Source organism: Saimiri boliviensis, chromosome 1 (genome assembly GCF_048565385.1).
Source record: "Saimiri boliviensis isolate mSaiBol1 chromosome 1, mSaiBol1.pri, whole genome shotgun sequence".
Taxonomy (NCBI): Eukaryota; Metazoa; Chordata; class Mammalia; order Primates; family Cebidae; genus Saimiri; species Saimiri boliviensis.
In genome coordinates, this window is record NC_133449.1 from 71035349 (window position 1) to 71056348 (window position 21000).

The 21000-nt window shown below is 37.4% G+C and overlaps 1 pseudogene; it reads left to right on the forward strand.

Annotated features, from left to right (window-relative positions):
• The first annotated feature begins 667 nt into the window (after positions 1-667).
• Positions 668-2710, forward strand: LOC101031631 (DNA (cytosine-5)-methyltransferase 3A pseudogene; annotated as a pseudogene).
• Positions 2711-21000: the final 18290 nt, after the last annotated feature.

Consider the following 21000-nt stretch of genomic DNA (forward strand, 5'->3'; position numbering starts at 1 on the left):
CCAGGACTTTCTTCATGGAAGTCAGTGACATTTAAGTAAGGTCTTGAAGCATCAAGTGAAGGTGAGAAATGCATTCAGGGCAGAAGCTAAATGACCATGGGCCCAGAGGAAAGAATAATCTAGAGTCGGAAGTCCTTTGGCGAGTCAGAAGTCCTGAGCAGAGCTAGGTATGTAGAAGTTATAGGGTGAAGATTCTTTAAGGTAAGCCTGTTTTGCTTTGTTTTATTGTATATATTTAAGCTGTACAAATGATGTTTGGAAAGCTACATATAGTGGTTGTATATACTTATACATAGTAGTTAACCACAGCCAAGCAAATTTACATATTCATTATCTCTTATCTTTTAGCCATGTCTGGAAAGTTGGATGAGGAGGCTTTGAAAAGCCTTGAGAGCCATGCCAAGGAGTTTTTACTTCATCCCAGTATCTGGATCAGCAGAGAGTCATAACCAGAGCAATGATTTGGGAAGATGTATCTGGATTAATAAGGGAAAAAGTAGGAGCAAGAGAGGAGATCCACTAGGAAGTTTCTGAAATGAGTTAGACAAGAAGTAATAAAGGTTTAAATGAGAGTAGTATCAGCTAAAAAGAAAAAAGGCATCTCATCTCTTAAAGGTGAAATGGAAAGGACTTGCCAACTAATTGTGTGTGGAATTCCAAGTAAAAAATGCTGAAGATGCTGAGCTGGACCTCAGAATGCTACATTTCGTCTCGTGGGCTGAGAAGAAAGGCCAAGGTCACTGCAGTAATGAATGCTATGGAAGAAAACTAGGGCTCAGAGGAGTCTGCAAAGGTGGAGGAGGCCAGCCTTGCTACTGTGCGCCAGCCCCCACTGTGATTTACCATGCCTGAGCCTGTGAGAACTGAAGCTGGAAACAAGTACACCAAAGCAGGTGACCATGAACCAGAGTATAAGGACAGCTGGGGCTTTGGCATTGGGGAGCTGGTGTGAGGAAAATTGTGGGGCTTCTTCTGGTGGCCACATTGTGTCTTGGTGGATGACAGTCTGCAATTGAGCAGCTGAAGTCACCCACTATGTCATGTGGTTTGGAGAAGCAAGTTCTCAGTGCTGTGTGTAGAGAAGCTGATGCCACTGAGCTCCTTTTGCAGTGTGTTACAGGCCACCTATAACACAACAAGCAGCCCAGGAATCACGAAGCCATCTATGAAGTCCTACTGGTGGCCAGCAGTATACAGGGCAGCTGTTCCCAGAGAGGCAAGACAGTGATGAGAGTGACGCTGCCAAGGCCACAGAGGTGCAGAGCAATCAGATAATCAGACACTTTTGGGGGATTCCAGCCCTCTGGCCCCAAGAGCCTGGAGCCACAAGAGGAGGAGAAGAATCCCAAGAAAGAAGTTTACACACTCCTGTGGGTTGAACCCGAGGCAGCTGCTGATGCACCACCCCCACCAGCCAAAAAGCCCCAAAAGAGCACAGCTAAGAAGCCCAACATTAGGGAGATTGTTGATGAACACAAAAGAGTAGCTGGTGTACAAGTTGAGACAGAAGTGCCAGAACATCAAGGACCTTTGTGTCTCTTGTGGGAGCCTCAATGTCACTCTGGAACAACCTTTGTTCATGCTAGGAATATGACAACATTGCAAGAACTTCTTCCTGGAGTGTGCATAACAGTACGATGATGCTGGCTGTCAGTCCCGCTGCACCATCTGCTGCTAGGAGTGCAAAGTGCTCATGTGCTAGAACAACTGCTGCAGGTGCTTTTACGTGGAGGGTGTAGACCTCTTGGTGGGGCCAGGCATTGCCCAGATGACCATTAAGGAAGACCCCTGGAACTGCTACATGTGTGAGCACAAGGGCGCGTGTAGACTGCTGCAGCAGCGGGATGACTGGCCCTCTCAGCTTCAGATGTTCTTCCCAATAACCATAACCAGGAATCTGACACTCTAGAGGTCTATGTGCCTCTCCCAGCTGAGAAGAGGAAGCCGCCCATCCAGGTGCCATCTCTCTTTGATGGAATTAATATGAGGCTTTTGGTGCTGAAAAGCTTGGACATTTGGGTGGACCACTACATGTCACGGAGATGTGTGAGGACACCATCGCAGCGGGCATGCTATGACACCAGGTGAGGGTCATGCACATCAGGGATGCTGGAACCATCATGCAGAAGCATAACCAGGAGTGGGGCCCATTCTCTGCAATGACCTCTTCACTGTCAACCCTGTCCATAAAGGACCCTACAAGAGCACTAGCCAGCAGTTCATTGAGTTCTACCACCTCCTGTATCACACACAGCCCAAGAGAGGGAGATGATCACCCTTCTTCTGGCTCTTTGAGAGTGTGGTGGCCATGGACATTAGTCACAAGATGGACATCTCACAATATTTTATTCTAATCTTGTGATAATTGATGCCAGACAAGTGTCAGCTACACACCAGAACTGCTGCATCTGTGGCAACCTTCCCAGTAGGAGCAGGCTATTGGCATTCACTGTGAATGTAAGCTGGAGCTGCAGAAGTGTCTGGAGCATGGCAGGGGAGCCAAGGTCAGCAAAGTGAGGACCATCACTACTAGGTCAAACTCCATAATGCAGGGCGAAGACCAGCATCTCCCAGTCTTCACGAATGAGAAGGAGGACATCTTAGGTCCACTGAAATGGAAAGAGTACTTGGCCTCCTTGTCCATTATACTGACGTTTCCAACATGAGCCACTGGGCAAGGCAGAGACTGTTGGGCAGGTTGTGAAGCACGGCAGTCACCTGCCAATTCTTCCTTCCACTGAAGGGGTATTTTGCTTGTATGTAAGGGACATGGGGGCAAACTGAGGTAGTGACACAAGGTTAAACAAGCTAAAAAAAAACCCAAAAACATAATAAAATACTAACAATATAAAACTAGAGAGAAGTAGCAGCACCCAAAAGAGAAAAAAAGGAATTAAAAACAAAAACTAGACAGGCAGAAATAATGAAGGGCTTTGCCTTGCAAAAAGATTGGACATCATCTCCTGATTTTTCAACGTTTTTCTTCAGTTCTGTTTAAAAACAAAACCAAGCTCCCTCACCTCCCTCCTACTCCTTTTTTTCAGAGGGATTTTCTGTTTGGGGTTTTTTGTTTCTTGTGATGATAGAAACAAGAGAATTATTGCAGCAATAATCAGTAACCAAAATAGTAACAATATCTTGCAGAGGAAAGGTGGGAGAGAGGAAAAAAGGAAGTATTATAGAAATCTATATACTGTGGATCGTTTTTTACTATGTATCTTTTTCTTCTTGTCTCTAGCCTGATCAGACAGAAGAACAAGCAGGGGACAGAAATAGAGGGACACTCAGGTAGAAGCATTCCCTGCCAGCCACTGAGTTGTTCTGCCAGCACCATTCCTGGTCACATAAATCAGAACCAGCCAGCAGAAGAGAGAGAAGAACACCAAACAAGACACTTTTTTACAGTATTTCAGATGACTGACACACAGAAAACCTTAAAGAAAATCAGTTTCTAGAAGCTACTATTACTTCTTGTTTATAGCTTATATATATATGTATATATATATATATAGTATATACATATAAATAGCTCATATTTATCAAATATATATGATATATATTACTAATATATATATGACCTAGAGTGTATATATGACATATATATATATATATATATATATATATATATATATGACCCAGTAGTAATATATATGATAGATATGAGATATACCCTATATATCTCAGACAGATATATCAAATATATCATATATATCTTTGTACGTCATTAAGAATTTGCTTTACATATCTGGGTGCTCTTGGGTTAGGTTCATATATGTTTAGGATCATTAGCTTTTCTTGTTGCACTGATCCTTTTACCATCATGTAATGCCTTTTTTGTCTCTTTTGATCTCTGTTGGTTTAAAGTCTATTTTATCAGAGACTAGGATTGCAACTCCTACTTTTTGTTGCTCTCCATTTGCTTTGTAAATCTTCCTCCATCCTTTTATGTGGAGCCTATGTGTGTCCTTGCACATGAGGTAAGTTTCCTGGATACAGCACACTGATGGGTTTTGACATTTTATCCAATTTGCCAGTCTGTGTCTTTTGATTGGGGCATTTAGCCCATTTACATTTAAGGTTAATATTGTTACGTGTGAATTTGATCCTGCCATTTTGATGCTAGCTGGTTGTTTTGACTGATAGTTGATGCAGTTTCTTCATTGTGTCAATGGTCTTTATCATTTGGTACATTTTTGGAGTGGCTGGTACTGGTTGTAACTCGGTGCACATAAATCCGTAAACCTGGAAGAAATGGATAAATTCCTGGACACTTGCACCCTCCCAAGCCTAAACCAGGAAGAAATTGAAACCCTGAATAGACCAATAACAAGGACTGAAGTTGAGGCAGCATTTAATAGCCTACCAACCAAAATAAACCCAGGTCCAGATGGGTTCACAACCAAATTTTACCAGACATACAAAGAGGAGCTGGTACCACTACTTCTGAAACTATTCCAAACAATACAAAAAAGAGGGAATCCCTCCCAAATCATTTTATGAGACCAGCATCATCCTGATACCAAAATCCAAAAGAGACTCAACAAAAAGAGAAAACTTCAGGCCAATATCCATGATGAACATAGATGCAAAAATCTTCAAAAAATACTGGCAAATCAATTGCAACAGCACATAAAAAAGCTTATCCATCACGATCAGGTGGGCTTCATCCTGGGACGCAAGGATGGTTCAACATACGCAAGTCTATAAACGTAATCCACTGTGTAAACAGAACCAAAGACAAAACCACATGATCATCTCAATAGATGCAGAGAAGGCCTTCGACAAAATTCAACAGCCTTTTATGCTAAAAGCTCTTAATAAATTAGGTGTTGATGGAACGTATCTCAAAATAATCAAAGCTATTTATGACAAACCCACAGCCAATATCATACTGAATGGACAAAAACTAGAAGCATTCCCTTTGAAATCTGGCACTAAGCAAGGATGCCCTCTTTCACTACTCCTATTCAATATAGTATTGGAAGTTCTAGCCAGAGCAATTAGGCAAGAAAAAATAAATAAAAGGTATTCACTTAGGAAAGGAGGAAGCCAAATTGTCTCTATTTGCAGGTGACATGACTGTATATTTAGAAGACCCCATTATCTCAGCCCAAAATTTCCTTAAACCGATAAGCAACTTCAGCAAAGTCTCAGGATACAAATCAATGTGTAGAATCACAAGCAATCCTATACACCAATAACAGACTAAAAGAGAACCAAATCAAGAGTAAATTCCGATTCACAATTGCTACAAAGAGAATAAAATATCTAGGAATACAACTAACAAAAGATTTAAAGGACTTCTTCAAGGAGAACAAAAATGACTGCTTAAGGAAATAAGAGAGGATATAAACAGATGGAAAAACACTCCATGCTCATGGTTAGGATGAATGAATATTGTGAAAATAGCCATACTGCCCAAAGTAATTTATAGATTCACTGCTATCCCCCTGAAGCTACCTATGACCCTCTTCACAGAACTGGAAAAAATTACCTTAAACTACATATGGAACCAAAAGAGTGCATGCATAGTCAAGACAATCCTAAGCAAAAAGAACAAAGCTGGAGGCATCATGCTACCTGATTTCAATCTAAACTACAAGGCTACAGTAATCAAAACAGCATGGTACTGATACCCAAACAGATATATAGACCAATGGAACAGAACAGAGGCCCTGGAGGCAATGCCATACATCTACAACCATCTGATCTTTGACAAACCTGACAAAAACAAGCAATAGGAAAAGGATTCCCTGTTTAATAAATGGTCTTGGGATAACTGGCTAGCCATGTGCAGAAAACAGAAACTGGACCCCTTCCAGACACCTTACACTAAAATTAATTCCAGATGGATTAAAGACTTAAACATAAGACCTAACACCATAAAAACCCGAGAAGAAAACGTAGGCAAAACCATTCAGGACATAGGCATAAGCAAGGACTTCATGACTAAAACACCAAAAGCACTGGCAACAAAAGCCAAAATAGACAAATGGGATGTAATTAAACTTAAGAGCTTCTGTACAGCAAAAGAAAGAATCATTAGAACAAGCCAGCAACCAACAGAATGGAGAAAAAATGTTAGAAATTTACCCATCTGACAAAGAGCTAACATCCAGAATCTATAAAGAACTAAAATAGTTTTACAAGAAAAAAAAAAAACAAAAACAAACCCATTCAAAAGTGGGTCAAGAACATGAACACTTTTCGAAATAAGACACATATGAGGCCAACAAACATGAAAAAATGCTCATCATCACTGGTCATTGGAGAAATACAAATCAAAACAACATTGAGATACCATCTCACACCAGTTAGGATGGCGATCATTAAAAAAATCTGGAGACAACAGATGCTAGAGAGGATGTGGAGAAATGGGAACACTTTTACACTGTTGGTGGGAGTGTAAATTAGTTCAACCATTGTGGAAGACTATGGCGATTCCTCAAGGATCTAGAAATAGAAATTCCATTTGACCCAGAAATCCCATTACTGGGTATATATCCAAAGAACTATAAATCGTTCTGTTATAAAGATACATGCACACGTATGTTCATAACGGCACTGTTTATAATAGCAAACAGCTCGAACCAACCTAAATGCCCATGGACGATAGACTGAACAAGGAAAATGTGGCACATATACACCATGGAATACTATGCAGCCATAAACAACGAGTTCGTGTCCTTTGTAGGAACATGGATGAATCTGGAAACCATCATTCTCAGCAAACTGACTCAAGAACAGAAAAATGAAACACCACATGTTCTCACTCATAGGCAGGTGCTGAACAATGAGAACACATGGACACAGGGAGGGGAGCATCACACACTGGGGTCTGCTGGTGGGGACTCAGGAAGGTGCAGTGGTGGGTAGGGAGGTTGGGGAGGGATAACATGGGGAGAAATTCCAGATACAGGTGACGGGAGGATGGAGGCAGCAAACCACATTGCCATGTGTGTACCTATGCAACAATCCTGCATGACCTGCACATGTATCCCAGAACCTGAAGCACAATAAATAAAAAGAAAAAAGAAAAAATGTTCAACATCACTAATCATTACAAAAATGAGGATCAAAACCACAATGAAATACCATCTCATACCAGTCAGAATGGCAATTATTAAAAAGTCAAAAAATAACAGATGTTGGTGAGGTTGTGGAGAAAAGGGAACACTTACACACTGCTGGTGGGAACATAAATTCAGCTATTGTGGAAAGCAGTGTGGTCATTTCTTAAAGAACTCAAAGCAGAATTACCATTCAACCCACCATTTTTGGGTCTCATTATATCCATTATTTGGTATAAGCCCAAAGGAATATAAATTGTTCTATCATAAAGATATTTACATGCGTATGTCCATTGCAACACTATTCACAATAGCAAAGATATAGAATCAACTTAAATGCCCACTGTGGTAGACTGGATAAAGAAAATGTGGCACATATAAAACATGGAATACTACACAGTCATATAAAAGAATGAGATCACGTCCTTTCAGGAACATGGATGGAGCTGTAGGCCATTATCTCAAGCAAACTAATGAAGAAGTAGAAAACCAAATACCACATGTTCTCATTTATAAGTGGAAGCTAAACAATGCATACATGTGGACACAAATTGGGGAACAACAGACACAGGGCCTATTTGAGAATGGAGAGAGTGAGGATGTTGAGGATTGAAAAACTACTATCAGGTACTATGCTTATTACCTGGGTGGCAAAATAACATGTACACCAAACTCCTGTGACAAAAAATTTACCTATATAACAAACCTTCATATGACTCCTGAACCTAAAACAAACAAAAAAGGATTGGGAGATGTACTATGTCTTGTGGCTCCAAATCCATTTTCTACGTTAAGCTTTGGGATACTGGGCATGGAGTACTACAAACAACCTTTCTCCTTGGCTAGCTGGCTTTCTACTATGTTATACTAATGGGAGTAACAGAAAGAGACAGAAAACCTGAAGAGGCATAAGGGGCATGCTTTCTCCTGTTTGTTCAGTGTTCTTGTCGGCATCATCCCAGCTACAATCCTTTGCTTTGGAAATGGCAGTTATTTCCAGTTACCAGTTATTTTCCACTTCTAAAATCAGTTTCATGTTGCACCCATTCAAGGTACTAGAGGGGGCTCTTTCCAGAGGTCCAAGCCCCATCTTCATAAAGCTTCTAATAATCACAACCTTTCTCTTAAGCCTCATATTGGATTTAAGATAGCTGACTCTCTTCTAAACTGTACACCAAGCCAGTACACAGTAGTTATTAAAAGGAGAACAAAGACCATTTTTTCCTAGTTGATAATTGGGACAAGAAATTGGGTGGGTTGGGTCATATTCAAAGGTCTGTACTCTCTTCCCATCTTTTCTGTCCACAAAGCACTCATTGGCTACCTAGGGTGGAAAATGTCACCTGTACACATGATTTGGGGTTACTGTGGTCCACATTGTCAGTTTGTCTATGCCTTGACTACAACAGTCAAAAGGTAAACCCACCAAGCTAAGCAGACCCTTCCAGCAGCACATCAAAGAGCAAGCATCTTGATTACACTGTCTTACTCAGATTTTTCTCTTCCAGTCCTTAATGATGTCAGGCTTCCACAAGACACTACATTCAACATCTGAGTTATTCTGAAAGAGAAAGTTTAAATCAATTGACAAAATAGGAATCTAGTTCAACAAGAAATACAAAATACAATGCAAAAGAGGAAAAAGGAATCTCTCTCAGTAAAAATTAGACTCTTCTTAAAATCAAGTCTATTTTCTGAATGTATTTCTGAGGTTGGAAAACTTTGTTGCCTATGCTTAATTGTTCTGTCAATCAAACTAAAGACCCTGAGAAGCTTTGAACCACAATGGAAAAAACACATCAAGACCCATAAGATGCTATCAAAGACCTCTCTGGGGAACACTGTCTTCACGGAATCATCAGAAAGAAGCCCAGTCGGAGTCTTTAACAAACTTAAGAAAAATTATGCAAATAACTCAATCTCAGCTCCCAGGGACTTCCTCTTTCTAAAATCTATGCTGACTCAAACTCATAAAATGATTAGGACCTCCTTTTCAATATATAATACATAGTTTTGTTTCATTATCTAAAGAGCCCTGTGTTGTCTGAAACAATAGAGAAATTAACTTCATCTGAGTTGCTCTTTGGGCTGAATTATGAAAAGCTGTGCCTCTTAAGTCTACCTCGAGTTTAAAATATGGCACACCTGGACAATCTGGTTCTCTCCAGGGAATGTACTAACACAATGTTTATATGTCTGAAGTCCACCATATGGAACAACTGTGTCATTAAAATGGGCATTAAAAAGATTTGTTCACTCAGCTAAATTTAGACAGATAGTAATACTTGGCAATTATGTAGTGTCTTTCACCTGTCCATCTCAAAGTAAGCAATTTATAAACACATATTGTTACAAACTTTTTATAAGCCAAAAGTATGTCAGCTTTTCCCTCTGAAGAAAACAGCTTCTGTATGCCATACACTAAGTTCATACCAAGTAAGAGATGGTGCAAAATCAAAAAACATAATATATACACATAATCTGTACTCATAAAAATTAAAAATTAAATTTATAAAAACCACAAGCAAAAACAAAGCGGTCCAAAAATGTTAAGTACATATAATCTAAAATAGTAACTACAATGTGTCCACCCTGAGCAGGGAAAAGAAGCACTACATGTGTGGAAAATATTTGTTTTCTTTTTTCTCGCCTTGGATCCACAAAAATCAGAATTTTCAAATAATTACAATACTGTTACTTAAATAACTGTGAATGGAATTGGTTAAAACCTCATAACCACTTCATTTTAGCAATTCAGTGTCTGGCAATAAGAATTAATAGGATTCCTATGCAATTTCAATTAGGTTTTCCATAATTGCCATCTGTTTGTATATCTAGCTCTTTAGGTTTATTTCTCAGTAGGTCAGAACTCAGAGATGTAGAAGGATAGTCCATCATTCTCTCTAGACCACTAACATTCCTTGGAACTTTATACATGCATATAACTTACTATAATTATATATTATACATGCTGAAGCATAGCAAGAGTGACTTTTACTCTAGTTCCCAATAAGTTCCTCATCTCTTTCTGAGCCCACCTCAGTCTGGACTTCACTGTCCATATGACTATCAGCATTTTGGTCACAACCATTCAACAAATCTCTAGGAAGTTCCAAACATTCGCTCATCTTCCTGTCTTCTGAGCCTTCCAAACTGTTCCAAACTCTGCCTGTTACCCAGTTCCATAGCTGCTTCCACATTTTCATGTATCTTTATATCAATACCCTACTCTTGGTGCCAATTTTCTGTATTAGTTCATTCTCGCACTGCTATACAGAACTACCTGAGCCTGGGTAATGTATAAAGAAAAGAGGTTTAGTCAACTCACAGTTCCATAGGCTGTACAGGAAACATGGTTGGTAGGCCTCAGGAAATTTACAATCATGGTAGAAGGCAAAGGGGAAGTGAGCACATATTCATATGTTAGAACAGGAGAAAGAGAGAGAGAGAGAGAGAAAGAGAGAGAGACAAAGGGGAAGTGCCACACACTTTTAAATCATCAGATCTCTTGAGAGCTCACTCACTATCTTGAGAACAGCAAGGAGGAAATCTGTCCCATGATCCAATCACCTCCCACCAAGTTCCTCCCTTAACATTGGGAATTACAAATCAACATGCAATTTGGGTGGAGACACAGAGCCAAACCACATCACAATCTGTGAGTCAATAAATGGGTAGTAACTGAAAACAAGGAAAATAAGGTATTTTTCTATACCAATAATAATGTTTTTTTCTGTACTGTGATTACTAAAAGCTTTAACTCCACTATTTGTCATTATTTCCTATTGGTTTCCATTTTACTGTTCTCTCTTACAAAGAAAAAAATCACCTTCTCTGATGCCCCCTTATTAATTACAAAAATACATTCTTCTTGTTCCTTTGTCTTACATGTTTCTTCCCAACTCAAGTGCTTTACTCAAAACTGACCTGAGCTCAATGTCAGATTCCTCTTCACCATTTCAACTGCCTGGATTATATCTGACAGACTCCTCTCTCCAGCTGAAGTTGTGACTACTGAAGACCAAGGCAAGGTAGTGAATATGGGAACATGGGGAGTTATCTTGTTTTCCTACATCACATCCTACAACTAGAGGCAATTACTTTGTCACTACCCTTGTCTTTCTTCTACTCTTTCTTCGGTTTTAAAAAACACCACTTAACTATGTCTTGAACACACTAGGAACTACTCACAGATGCATCTCACTTATTTATCTGCCATTGTTCTGAGCTACTCATGCTGTGCTCTGCCCATAGGCCCCTTCCCATCAACTAGCATCCCTTAATAGTGATCTGAGCCTTTTTCTTTTAAGCACCTTCCCATAAGACGAAGATCAGAAAATTACTCCTAGTTATAAATTGGCTGCTGTGTCTCTTCTCTTACTCATAAACACTGATTGCTGTGTTTTCTGTCTTCAAAATCACAGCCAGCTCTATCCTCCCTCGGCCAGGAAAAAGTTGTACAGAGACTCTGCCTGATAGACTCTAGTCCCACCTATTATCAACATACTCAAGATGAAATAAAATAAAAACAGCAATGTATTTCCAACTTCACACAAGAAAAAGAAGATACATTTATCCCTATTTCTCCCATTAAATACAGCTAAAACCTTTGGTTTTTACATCTAAAGCAAGTATAGGAAGATTGTAAGAGGTAGAGAAAAGAAAACTAACTAGGAAACTCTGGACTCAAGAACAGACATGGCAGTGTGTTCTTGCATTTCCGTTTGTGTTCTCTGTACCATCAGCTAGGTACTTGAGAAGGCTGTAATATGTTACAGATATTTTGAAAAAAAGTGAATGCAGTTTCCTATAAAACTATACATAGACCTACCTTATGACATATCAATTTCATCCCTAGATATTTATGCAATGGAAACTAAACCCCATGTTCACAAAGTACATAAAAAGAATGTGCTTGGCAGTTTTATTCATAACAGAAAAAAACCTGGAAACGGCCCATTGTCCACCAATAGAAAAAGGGATAAACAAACTAATACATTAATACAATGAAATACTACTTAATAAAAATGTATAAACTCTCAATACATGCAACAAGGATAAATAAAAGCTATTACGCTAAATGATACAAGATAGATACAAGAGAACATACTACATGATTCCATTCATATGAAATTCTAGAACATGCAAATAATGCTATAGTGAAAAAGATCAGAATTGTTATTGTCTCTGAGGAATCCAACAGGGAATGACTGGGAATAGACACAATGAAACTTTCCAATATGAGAGATATATTCTATAACTTGATAGGGGATTATGTTACACAGATGTATGGATTTCTTAGATTTCATCAATTGTAGCTTTAAGTGTACATTTTATCATATATAAAGTTTACATCATAAGTAAAGAGTTGTAAAGAAATGTTGAACTCTAGTTAATACTATTCATGTTGAAATATTTAAGGTGAAGAGTGGTAATGTCTACAATTTATTTTGGAATACAAAAAACATGATAGATTAATGGATGGATACATAAACGAAATAATAATGGTGGAATCTAGGTAGTGAATATATTTGCTGTAAACTTCTTTCAACTCTTATGTTTTAATTTATTATATTAAAATGTTAGATGGTAGAAATGGCCATACATATGTAGTTTTCTTTCAAGACTCTATTGTGTTAGAATATTTCTTTATTTTATTACTTGTTTATCTTTTAGCTAGTGCCACACTTTCTTATTATAACTTTATATTAAGTTCTTCTCCTTCAAGATTATCTTGACTATTTTTGATCCTTTACTTTTACTATAAATTTTAGAATAAACTTGTCAATTTTCACAATATCTCCTCTGAGATTCTGATTGAAATTAGATTGAATCTATGGATCAATTTATATGGGAAATAAATACTTTTACAATATTTAATCTCCAATTTATGAATATACTCTGTTTCTCTATTTATTCAGATCCTTTTAATTTCTTTCAATAATGTTCTGAAGTTTTCATTATATTAGTCTTAAATCTCTTTTTGGTCTTTTTTTTCTATAAGTATTTGGAATTGCTTTATTCCATTAAAATGTTACTTTATTTTTTAATTGATGGTTGCATATAAATATACAATGAAATGAACCAGATATCCTTGGAGAAGTGCCTAATTCTAGGACTAGAGCATTTTAGAGAGCCAGAAAGTAAGAAAGTGCTCAAAAAACAGAACCAAAAAAAATCATACACTGATGAGAGTATATCAAAGGGACACAGGTGCCAACTGAAAGAGCTATCAACAGTCAAAGCTGGAGCAATTTGCACAACAAAATAAAACAAAATTGTATTTACTGGATCATAAGCTAAAATATAAAATAAATATCCATGAGTCAATACTGATAACAATAAATTATTGACTAAATAAATACAGGGAAAGAAACATATCTCTCATGTAAAAGTTAAAAATAATTTATATAGATACCCATTCCTTAGCAAAAGGGAGCATAAACTCTCACTTTTTCAGTGAGGGTTGCCCACAGTGACTGCATTCAAATAATTTAGTATAGAAAGGTAGGTAGAATAGAGTACATGAAAAATCCTGGCAAACATCACCTCAACCAGTTGATCGAGGTCAAGATCAACAGCGATAAATCATGCTGATAGTGTGTGCCTGTTAGACTACATGATTTAAATGGCACTCTACCTCTATGGTCTTCCTCCCAAAAAGCCATAACCATAGTCTAGTCATAAAAAAAATAAAAATCAAACAAATTCCAATAGAGAGGGATTCTACAAAATACCTAACCACTACTTCTCAAAATGTCAAGGTCATTAAAAACAAAGAAAGTTTAAGAAATTGTCATAGTCAAGAGGAGCCTAAAGAGGCATAACAACCAAATGTAACATGGTATAATGGATGAGATACTATAATAGAAAAGGGGCATTAAATACAAAACTAAGGAAATCTGAACAAAATGTGGGCTTTAGTTGATCATAATGTATAAATATTGGCTCATTAATTTCAACATTAAAGGAACTCTATTTGTTGAACTTGTATCCAGAGACCTTAACAAATTTACTTATTAAGCTTCATAGATTATCTGTATACTCTTGAATTTTCTGTATAGACAATCCTGTCATTTGTGAATAATGAAAGTTTGATCATTTCCTCTCTAATTCATTTATCTCTTTTTTTTTTTCTTTGCTGCTATGGATAGAACCTTCAGTACTACATTAAATAGAAGAGGTGATAGCACCATTTTGTTCCCATATAAAGCAGAAAGTTTTCAACATTTCACCATTAAGAATAATTTTTACTATAACTTTTCTGTACATACTCTATTACATTAAGAAAACTCCTTTCTATTTCTAGTTAGCTGAGATTTCTTTTTTATAACAAACATGCTTTCTGCTATACCAGTTAATATAGTGATATAATTTTATCATTGTTTTATTAATATGGTGAATTATACTGTATATTTTTTTCAAATGTTAAACCAATGTTGCATTGTTTGAATAAACACCACTTGGTTGTCATTTATTATCCCTTTTACAAATCATTAGATTAAGATTTTTAAAGATATAGTTTACTATTTTTGTATCCAGATTCATGAGAGAAAATAGCCCGTAATTTACCTCTCATGTTATTTGTCAGGATTTGGTATCAATACACTGCTAGCTTCATAAAGTAGGTTGGCAATTGTGTCCTGTTTTCGTACTCTTTTTTTTTATTGCATTTTAGGTTTTGGGGTATATGTGAAGAACATGCAAGATTGTTGCATAGGTACAGCATTTGTGTAAGATTGGTATTATTTTTTCTTTCAACGTATATGACAGTGTACCAATGAAGCCATCTAGGTCTAGAGATTTCTTTGTGGCAAGGTTTAAATTGCAGATTTAATAGTAGTAATATATCTAGGACTATTTATATTTTTTACTTCATCTGTGTCAGGTGGGATATATTGCCCATTTTTAGTAATTAATTCAACATGAGTCTTCACTCTCACTCTCACAGTTGTTCTCTGACTTTCGTTGTTTTTGGTACCTAAAGAATCTGTAGTGATATCTACTTTTCAACTCCTGACATTGGTAATTTATGACTTTTCTTTTTTTCTTAATTAAACTTGCTAAGAGTTTATTGATTATACAAGTTTTTTTCCCAAAGATTTGACTTGTGGTTGGCCATATGACTTTCCTCAAATCCAGCGGAATGTTCGTAAGACATATATACTTCTCCATGTCCAGCATCATGGAATCCCCAAGCATTCATATTCAAAAGCACAACAAAGTGTTTTTAAAAAGCACTAAAAATGAAACAAAAATCAAATCAACAAAAACCTTCCTAACTCTGAGCCTTACATAGAGAGTATTAGAAGGGACTATGGTAAGAAAAACAGCTTGACAGAATGAATTTCTGAAACTAGTGTGCTTTGATGAAAGACAGACTAATATTAAGGAAACATGCTTCCCCTTAGGTTGCCCAGCAGTCCTTCTGTTCTCAACTTGAGATGGTCTGCCCAGGCAGCTACAAAAATGATGATGTAGTCATGTTGTGAAACCAATCAATAATCTTTGACAGAGGTTATGAGGGAAGGAGAAATGTTTCTAGAAGGACCTAAGAATAGAAAATTTTCTAATTATTCTAACTTTGTGAAAATTGAAGATACAGGATTTAATAAATGACCTCTTAAGGTTTCCTCCAGCTTGATTCCTTCACAAGTCACAGAATCTGACTTAAGATAACAAAACTCTTGGATTTGTTTAAACACATCTACATTTGATTTTTGTAGTAAAACCGTCTTGAGATATTATTTCCCTGTTCAACTAGCATATCAAAATACAATAAAAAGCTCACAAAACATACTTATCAAGAATTGGAATTTTAACATGTCTTATATAACATAGCTATTACACATAAAAACATATATATTTTAAGTACCCATATGTCCTATTAAAAATAAAAACTAGTGTTCAGCAATAGCTATTTCCTGCTAAAACTACCCATTGACTTCTTTCCTAGACAAATGCAGCTCGTAAATTGACCCATTTCAGTCCATCTGTAAGTACAGCATGTTCCACATCACAATTATAACACAGGAATCTTAACTTTAAATGAGACAAAACAAACATAAAATTAGCACTAGTGGAAACCCCCTGCCACTCAATTTTTGTTGAGTTTAACACCTTCTTATTTTATACATTCTTCCACTTAAACAGTTTTATATTAGCCCTGATACGATGCTTTCCAACAATCGAATGTTGAGCTGTTTAAAAGCACTAATTAGCAGCTTTAATGCAGAAGGGAACATGTGTATTAGAAAATTCCTGTAAACCCAGAATACCCTTTGGGCCCTGCCACTGGTTTCTGAAACAATTCAACAAAAAAATACACTATATTGTTAATCACAAGACTTTTCAGGAATATAATCAATCACAGAGGAAATATAAACTGTACCTTTATAACCGAAAAGAGAAAAATAATAAATCTCATTTCAGCTGAGTATAGGAATCATCACAATGAGCACATGCATTTATAAACTAAGTTCATTAATAATAATGATAAAAATATTACACTTATATATACATCCAATTGACATGTGTGCATTGCATTCAATTTTAGCACGACTGGCAACACATTTATTAAATTAACATTTCATTTATTTCTTTCTATCACCTCCAATAAAACCAAAGCCATGTTTATATACATATTAAATTTACCAAAAACTAAATGATCTTGAAGTATTTTACACTATTTTGAAAATATGGAGGCATATTTAATTCTCAAAGTATTCTAGGAACACATTCTTCTATAATCTGGAATGTCCACATAACCTAATTATTTCTTTTTAGGTAACATTTGACATAGCTAGCTATTCATAACTTTGAGAAATGTTTTTCTTTTTTCCAACTTTCCACATACCTTGATCAAATAATTCTAGTTAATATTTCTAGTACATGTAAATAATTATATCCTTGAGTGCTTTAAAATTAGACTAATTTCTACACCATTAAGGAGCAAAAATGTTTCTACTTTTTGATGCATTATAAGTGGGAGATATTAATTTCCAGATGAAATTATGCATAAGCAGAGGAACAGCTTTCTACTGAGATAATATTTAAACATAAAATGTTAAGCATCTCAGGATTTACAAATGATTAAAAGCAAATAAGAAAGTGCAATCATATTGTATTTGGATTGTGGGACCCTCTCCCATCCATGCAATGTTTTAGTTCCCGAATCAAAAACCATCTTTCTATTTTAAAATTGTTTACTTGCCAAGTTAAATGGTTTGAACAGTAGCAGAGACTCAAAACCAAAGAAATGGCATACTTGAGTAAACATGTTTATGCTATGTCATATAAATGAATTATAAACAGTGGTAGTCTCTTTTGTTTTTATCTTTAATACTTTGTTATTTGCACAACCTGCCACTAAGCAATGTAATCTCTAAAGCAAGTTTTGAAAACTTGAAGGAAATTAACTCATGCCAAATTACAGACATTTACTAATATAATATAATACTAACCATGGGGATCATAGCTTTTTAAAATTATCCTGAAAGGATGGAAGGATCCCACTGCAAGTAGAAATTTCCACACAATGAGTCATTTCAATTCTTCCCAGATTTATTCCACTATTAGAAACAGATTTGGACAAGGATCTCACATGCTTGTTATGAATATATTTTAATATATTTTTCTCCAAAGGAATAAAGCAGGCTGACACTTGGGATTGTTTCTACTTTCATGTCTTGCTTTAAATGGTGTTTTATGTTTCAAACTAATGAGTGCATTTAATGTATTTAATGTATAGTATTTTATTAAATACACTGAGTATTTCAATCTGAGGTGCTTCCCTGACTCTTAATGAGCATTTTTATGTATGCTTGCAGTATGTTTATAGTCATATCATCCTTTAGAGGCAGGTTCTCCTCCTCCTCCTCCTCCTCCTCCTCCTCCTCCTCCTCCTCTTCCTCCTCTTCTTTTTATTATACTTTAAGTTCTGGGGTACACATGTAGAATATGCAGGTTTGTTATATAGGTCTACATGTGCCATGGTGGTTTGCTGCACCCATTAACCCATCATCTACATTAAGTATTTCTCCTAATGCTCTCTCTCTCCTAGCTCCCCACCCACTAATATGTCCCAGTGTGTGATGTTCCCCTCCCTGTGTCCATGTGTTCTCATTTTTCAACTCCCACTTATGAGTGAGAATGTGTGGTGTTTGATTTTCTGTTATTGTGTTAGTTTGCTGAGAATGATGGTTTCTAGTTTTATTCATGTCGCTGCAAAGGACATGAATTCATCCTTTTATATGGCTGCATAGTAGTCCATGATAGATATGTGCCACATTTTCTTTATCCAGTCTATCATTGATGGGCATTTGGGTTGGTTCCGAGTCTTTGCTATTGTGAACAGTGTCACAGTAAACATAGTTTTGCTCTGTCTCCCAGACTGGAGTGCAATGGTGCAATGGCATGATCTTGGCTCACTTAAACCTCCACCTCCCAGGCTCAAATGAGTCTCATGTCTCAGCCTCCTGAAAAGCTGGGACTACAAGCATGAGCTGTCACACCTGGCTAATTTTTGTATTTTAAGTAGAGATGGGGTTTCACCCTGTTGGTCAGGCTGGTCTTGAACTCCTGGCCTCAAGTGATCCACCCAGCTTGACCTCCCAAAGTGCTGGGCTGGTGTGAGTCACCATGCCCAAACCCCTCTTCTTCTTTCCAATATGGGGTTTCATGTCACCATATGTGACAGGTGACACTGTCTCTTCATAAACGTACATCTATCTGTATGCTTTGATGGAACTGGGGTAAGATGAAAGAAATCAGGTAAGGGAAAACGACACTATTTCTAGTTCTTCACAGGCCTTCTATGTTGAATGATACGACTATTTTATTCATTTCCTAGAACTGCTGTAACAAAGTACTACACACTAGGTGGCTTAAACCAGAAATGTATTGCGTCACAGCGCTGGAAGCCAGAAGTCCCAAATTAAGGTGTTAGTAGGAACTTACTCCCTCTGAAATCTGTAGGGTATATACTCCCTCCTTGCCTCTTCCTAGCTTCTGGTGGTGGACATCAATCCCTGGCACTCCTTGGCTTGCAGCTGTGTCACTGTAATCTCTGCCTCTGTAGCCACTTGGTGTTCCCTGTGTGCCTTCACAATGTCATCTTATAGTAACATTGGGGAGATTGAGCTAAGGCACCCCTTTCTTCAGTATGACCTCATCTTTACTAAATACATGTGTAATGACCTTATTTCCAAGTAAGCCCATAATTTTGAAGTCTGGGCGTTAGGACTTTGGCATATCTTTTGGGGCAGGGGGACATTCTTCAACCCATAGCAGCCATTAACTAATATCAGATATAAACCTAATTTAGCATGCCTGGGCCTAAATCACTAATGAGCATCGTTCTTGGGATCTTCTCCCTTCCAGGAGTTCCATTGCCTGGAGATGGCTCCATAGAGAGCCACCTTTCTCCTTTAGGAACCAGCTACGCAAAAGCAAAAGGAGTGAAGTGGAGAGGTTAGGATTGCTAAGACTCTTTCATTCATGGACCGTCCTGGTCTATGCACAGACGTGGTCTTTAATAAACATCTTTTTGGGGAAATTAAGATAAAAAGTAAGGAAAGAATCCCCTCTCTCTTGTCACATTACAAACTCTTTATTTGAAAAGGTTCCATTCCCTCAGTCCATTGGGAGTGTTCTGCTTCCCATTAATTCTATCCTGTAGAGATCACTAGTTTCTAGAGTCATTGCCATCCTCCAATTCACCAATGAAAAACCTGCTGTTTTTTTTTTTTTAAAAAAAAGGGTTGGGGGGAACAGGGCTCAAAAACAACGTGTGGGGAGTACATTTGCATTACCTCCCACTTCAGCCTTTGTCTTCAAAGCCCTTTCTGCAAAGTATTAAATGGTGTTTGGCTTTTTTTTTTCTTTTTCTTTTTCTTTTTTTGTTTTGTTTTGTTTTTGGAGGGGAGGAGAAGTCAATGAGATTTTTGAAAGGGCTCAGAACAGAGAGGTCACTTTTGAACAAACGACATGTAAGGCAAGATAAATTTACACTTTGCAGACCTCATGAAAAACAAGTCCAGCTTTGTCTGGGATTCGCTGAGAAGTCATTGAAGGTAAGCATCAGTTGCCTATTGGTCATGACAGGGTGAAAAACCAGAGAAACATGAGCTAAAAAGAGTTTATATGTAACTGTAGGTTGATCATCCCCAACTTTTCACAAAGGCCTTTCATTTCCATTTGGAATGAGTATATGATAATCTCGACAGGCCAGCCCGTCACCAAGCACAACACTGGACTCTTGACATTTGCCTAATTATCTTTTCTCATCATCAGTCATTTCTTGAAGTCTCAGCTTCATTCAGATGCCAGGTATTTCCGAAATTAATCATGTCATTGAAAGCGGCATCTTTTCATGTAAACGGACTTTATTATCTGGATCAGAAAGCTCCCCCTTTGAGCAGCAAAAGCCCATTTGTAGGGAAAGTGTCTGAAATCTGACATGCTGCCTTCCCAAGAAAGATTCTTAGTGTTGACCTCCCAGCAAGCACCAAGCGTTCGTCACTGTGAGCTTGTGTGTGTGTGTCTGTGTGTGTGTGTGTGTGTGTGTGTGCCCGCGCGCGCAGCTAAGAGCCTTAGGCTGGCTGCATGCTAATTTACCCCATTGTTTCAGGGTGACTGCCTTTTCAGTATTTAGGAAAAAAGCCTTTTTGCATTCAGCTTTACCTACAATTACTTTATGTTTACTTCGAGGGCCATCATCTTATCTTTATTGCAGCTATATTAGGGGATGCCAGAGCTGCTTTGTCTCCTTGTAAGATTGCAGAATACAGACAGGGTTTAGCATGCTAGCCAGTATACTCCTCTTTCATTTAAAGGCATTTTACAAACTTTTTGGAACCTGGACTAAATCAACATGTGGCCCTGCTCAGTCTCTTCAAATTCAAAGATGAAAGGCGAAAGATACTTCTGA